Genomic DNA, 5,783 nt, shown 5'->3' on the forward strand with positions numbered 1-5,783 from the left:
ATAGAGATCCTGGGACATCATCCCAGCCACAAAATAAAGTCTTAGACCTGCTTATAGATTCTGCTTACAGGATGTGCAGGGGTGGAGGACGAAGCAGATCATGAGGAAAGGACTAACCAATGACTGGCCCAGCTTGAGACCGTGAGAGTGAGCCGACCTACTAATGATATTCTGCTATCCTTGCAGGCAGGAGTCTAGCATATATGTTGTCAGAGGGCCTTTACTCAGTAAGCGTGCGTTGGAGACTGATTCGGAGACCCACATCTAGACATTGAGTGGAGCTCAGGCCTGCTGAGGAAGAGGAAGGAAGTAGGACTGAGGGAGCCAGAGGGGTCAAGGACATTACAAGAAAACCTACAGAGTCAACTAACCTGAGTCCATGGGGGCTCACAGAGACTGAACTGCAGACTGGAGAACCTGAATGAGGCAGACTTAGGCCTTCTGCGTATATGTAGCCATTGTGCAGCTGAGTCTTCATGTGGGACTCTGAAAGCGGAATCAGTGGCTATCTCTGAGTACATTGCCTAAATATGGATCCCTTTCCACCAACAGGAATGCCTTGTCTAGCCTCAGTGCAAGAGGATGCACCTAGGCTTGGTGAGGCTTGATATGCCTGGGCTGGTTGATAGCCATGGGAGACTTCCCCTTTTCTGGGGAGAAGGGGAGAAAGGATGGATTAGTGTGGGGGAGTTGAGAGAGAGGGACTGGGAAGATAGGAGGGAGGGGACACTGTGATCAGATGTGAAATGAATAAATGATTTAGTTATAAAAAGAAAAGCATGTGTGATTTTTCTTTGTAAGATACAAACCAACGTTTAAGGGGTTGCTAATAGAAGGGTTTTCCTCCGCATTCAATGTTACTGGCAATACAGAGAGCATAGTGCAAATGGATCAGCTGTGGACACTTCAACTGAGAAAAAGGCAGTAAGGGGACCCGAATGACATTGTCTTGGAAAGGTACATGTAGGAAGTGAAGGAAGGAGTCGGTAGGTGGTTGCTCTTCCTTCTGTGTTTTCTTGCTCCCAGACTGCTTACCGCGATGGTATTCTAGCGTGCGACCTCTTTGATTATTTATCTTTAAGGAGTTATGATTTTCTTTTTCATGATACAAAACAGCTTTATTTGCAGGCCCTTGCCTGTAAGGCGCCCAGGTGATGGAGAGGGATGTGGTGGACAGATCACGTGTTAGGGCATGATGACCCTGGATGACCCTGGGTGCTTGTGAACGGGGACTCAAGAGTAGAGAGAAGTCCTACAGTAAAGGTGGTGGAGGTACCCGGAAGGCTGAAGGCAGGACACAGGGTTGGCCATAGCTGAAGTGAGAGGCTGATGTAACAGGCCCTCTTCTCCCCAGGGCCAGCATCCTGTCCAGCTTGAGCATTTCCCAGGGTGATGGCACTGGTCCGGGCGCTGTTCTGCTTCTGCGTGGACACCTTTGCAAAGATCTCTTTGAGGACAGTCTCAAAGGCTACCTCAACATTGGTGGAGTCGAGGGCTGATGTCTCCAGGAATAGCAGACCACTGTTTTCGGCAAACATGCAGACCTCCTCAGTGGGGACCTCTCGGGCCTGGCTGAGATCACTTTTGTTCCCCACAAGCAGGACAACAATCGTGGCTTTGGCGTGGTCATACAGCTCCTTGAGCCAGCGTTCCACCATAGCGTACGTAGGTCTGGTGCTTGGTCAGGTCAAATACCAGGAGAGCCCCCACGGCTCCGGGATAGTACGCAGAGGTGGTGGCTCTGCATCGCTCCAGGCCAGCTGTGTCCCAGATCTGTGCCTTGATGGCAGCGGTGCCCAGCATTACAGTGCTGGTGGAGAACTCAACCCCGATGGTGGTGCAGCTGTCGTGGCTGAATTCATTGCGAGTGAACCGAGACAGCAGATTGGTCTTGCCCACGCCTGACTTGCCGATCAGCACCACCTTAAAGACAAAATTATAATCTCCATCTGTTCGAATCCCCATCTTGGCTCAGCATGGAGAGTGAAGGGGTTTGCAGGTGCAGAGGTCACAAGTCTGTTTATGGGTTAAATGGCCTCAACTCTCAGCTCTTAAGAGACCTGCCCCTGGCTCCTCTCTCATTGGGGGAAGGAAGGGGAGTTATGATTTTAAGTTATGCATTATAAATGTATATTGTTTTATTTCCAGGTGATTTTCTACTAGTATATTAAAAACAAACAAAACAAAACAAAAACAAAAACAAACAAAACCCACCACCAACAACAACAAAAACCAGCAATAGCCATATAATCTCCAGAATTAATTATGCTTGGGTGAACAGTTCTGTCTTTCATCTCGGATTAAATAAACCTCGCCTCATTCCTTTCTTTAACCATGAGCCAAATGAAGGAGGTTACAGTTCATCGTCCCCTTGACAGGCATTTAAAGTGAAAAACACCATCACACTAACCTTACACCTTTCCCTTCCAGGAAGCCTGCCAGTGGCTCGCGGGTCAATCACCACCATCTGGCTTAGGAGGTGATTAACAGCTTTCTTCCAGTCTCCAAGCCAGCCTTAGTATCTACTGAATATGATCAAGGGTAGAAATCTTACAGAATTGAACTTGGCAGGAAAGGGTAACTGTAGATATATTCACAACATACTCAGCAAGAAATGATGGACCATTGTGATAGTTCTAACCTCAGGATGTTCTGCAAAGCTGTCAATTGCTGTTTGTAAATTCCATGGCTTGAAATAGAAAATAAACAAATATACAATAAAACATACAAACAAACCCCATGCACTTCTTTGTCAGGAGGATGCAAGGCTGGGCAGAGACCTCTGGGCTTCTCCCTCTCACTGATATTAAAAATGAGCTATTGATTTTCCTCACACTGAACTATCTGCTGAGGAAAACTAGCAAATATGCATTCCCGACATGAAGTAGGCCAAGGTTATAAATGTTATAAAAATGAAATGTTGGGAAAGACTTGACAATACGTTGAACTAATTAGGACGTACCAAGGAGCACCAAGCAAGTTTCCATTATGTGAAATATTTAAGGGTTTCTGTCCCAAAACTCAGTCCTTTCTGTCCATCATATCTCTCAAAGTGGAGTCTTCCAGAAAAAAAATCACCAAAGATGGCTGAGTAGTTTTAGAGACAAAAATAGAGTACTCAGTAGAAAGAAGCAGTATCATGATGCTGAAGAGTGAATAGGGAGAAACTTAATGTCTAAAAGTGTCTCAATAAAAATCTACTTATTGTTCTTCTCTCTATCCAAATCTGGAAACTAAGTCTCATGTTCATTAAGAACCAGTTAACACTGAAATATCTCAATGCCTTTGACATCTGTAGCTGGGGAGAAATAAAAAGATTAATGTGCACGAAGGCATCAGTACTGCTTGCTCTTGATTTCTCAGATCACAATGTTTATAACAGCATGTCTGTTGTCAGTTTGTCTAAACAGGTGCATATTATTAACTGGTGTGGGCTTAAGAGATCAGCACGAAGTGGATCAAAGAACTTCTAGTTCAAGTTCCAGGAGACAGATCACAATCCAGACCAGTTTCTCTCTTGGCTAGCTCATAGGATCTGCCTGCCTTATTGTGTTTTAAAGAGCTAAAAATATTCAAACACTGCAACTGTATATACATAATACATAAAAGCATATTTATATATGCTCTGTTCAGATATCATTAGTTGCACTAGCAAACTTGTTCAACCCATTAAAATTGCCTTAGCACCTCCTCGATCTTAATAATCATAAATGAGGACATGACAGTAAAGTAGACAAAAGGGTCAATTCTGGTTTCAGAATTCTGGTTCTTAATTCTGCTTTTATTTACCGACAGCTTTTCATTGCCAAGACCAAATACCTGAGAAAATTACCTTAATATGGGAAAATATATTTTGGCTCATAGTTTCAGAAGCTCAACCTGTCTACTTGACCCCATTATTTCTCAGTGTATCAGGTACTTTTCTGCAGTGACAAAATGTCCAGCAAGGTAACTTATGCAAACTTTAAGGTAACTTAAAAGTACGGAAATGCTGTCCATGCTGGTAGGGCAGAGGGAATGTGAGACTCTTGTAATCATAGGTGGGAAGCAAAGATTAATTTTTTTATTACTTTTTTTTTTTTTACAGTCCAGTTGTTATCTACTTCCCGGTCCACCTTCCCACAGTTCCTCATCCCATTCTTCCTTGTCCCTGTCTCCAAGAGGATGCTTTCCCCTGCTAGGCCTCCCTACTTTCTGGGGCCTTAAGTCTCTGAGAGTTAGGTGCATCTTCTCCCACTGAGCCCAGACCAGGCAGTCCTCTGCTGTATATGTGTGTGTGTGGGGGAGGGGGGCTTAGACCAGCTAGTGTATGCTGCCTGGTTGAAGGCTTGGTATATGAGAGATCTCAGGAGTCTGGGTTAGTTGAGACTGCTGGGCAAAGATGAAATCTGCACTGTGCTTGCTCTTTATTCTGTCCAAGGAATGGTGCAGTCTGTGTTTAGAGTGGATGCACTCACTGCAGTTAAATCTCTACAGTGATACCATCATAGACACACCGAGAGTTTGTCTCCCATGTCATTAGAAATCATATCAAGCTTGACAACCAAAATTAACTATCACATTATGCTATGGTGGGGTAGAACATAACGCTAATGTGACAGACAGGAGAAAGGGGAGAAGGGGGGAGAAGGGAGGTTCCATTTGAAGGTATCCTTCTATGGCCTGCCACCCTCTCCCTCCTGATGCCCTAGAATTATGATGTCATTAGTAGATCCATCCATGGAGGAGGCCTCTGCCCTGGTGGTCTAGTTTAGAATTCTTACTTCTGAGCACTGGTTGCTACATTGTAGCCAAATCACACATTTAATACACGAATCTTTGGGAGAGATGCTGACCACCATATCATCCTAGTAGCTGTGATATCTAATTAATATTTTATACAACTGTGCCTCAGTTTTATTATCTGTATAGTAAACTTAATAGTAGCACTTGTGTGAGAAATATACTTTAGTTAACTTTGTATGCATACCTTAGGAAGTTAAATTAAGTATCTACTATGTCACTCGTAGTTACTCTAATTATTACTGGTTGGCTTGCCTGTTTGCTTGTTTATTTCTTTGAGAGAGAGTCTTTACATAGCCCACACTGGCACAAACCTCCCTATGTGCCCAAGGATGACCCTCAACTCTTCGTCTTCCTGCATCTACCTCCTGAGTGTTATGATCACAAGTTTATAAAACTGTGCCCAGTTTATTCCATGCTGGGTATCAAAGCTTGACCCTAATTCACACAAAACAAGCACTTTACCAATGAAGTGACATCTCTAGTACCTTCTGATATTTTTAACCCAGTAGGTAATTTATTTTTTTATAAACAAAAATCATCATAATGAGGAGATGGAAGACAACCCCCAAATGCAGTCTGTTAAATTGTCACCTGTTAGCTGACTCTACACAGTTTTTAGTTTCCATTTAATCAGCCTTGATATCTGTGCACCCTATTAAGAGGAAGAATTTACAATGTATTTATGGTATTCTGTGCATTTTAGAATGATCACCCATAGCATCCTGAGCATCATTGTGAGGCATTGTATAACTCATCGACCAGTTTTCTGACTCTATAGAGAAATTCTTAAGTTTACAGTTCTCTCCTGAAAAAGACAGCCAGTTACCCAGGGGACACCTTGACTCATCATCTTCCACATCTGTCTTTACAGAACCATCATCTTTGTCCAAGCGGCTTTCATCCCTAGCCCATATTATGCCTTTGCTCTTTAGATGTTGTAGACTTTAATTCTCTCTCTCTCTCTCTCTCTCTCTCTCTCTCTCTCTCTCTCTCTCTCT

General features: G+C 43.5%; 1 pseudogene; it reads right to left on the minus strand.

Moving 5' to 3' along the window:
- Positions 1 to 1,178: 1,178 nt before the first annotated feature.
- LOC116082721 lies at positions 1,179 to 1,965 on the minus strand (annotated as a pseudogene).
- Between the last annotated feature and the right edge of the window lie 3,818 nt (positions 1,966 to 5,783).

The sequence above is a fragment of the Mastomys coucha genome, unplaced genomic scaffold (genome assembly GCF_008632895.1).
Source record: "Mastomys coucha isolate ucsf_1 unplaced genomic scaffold, UCSF_Mcou_1 pScaffold11, whole genome shotgun sequence".
In the NCBI taxonomy this organism is placed as follows: Eukaryota; Metazoa; Chordata; class Mammalia; order Rodentia; family Muridae; genus Mastomys; species Mastomys coucha.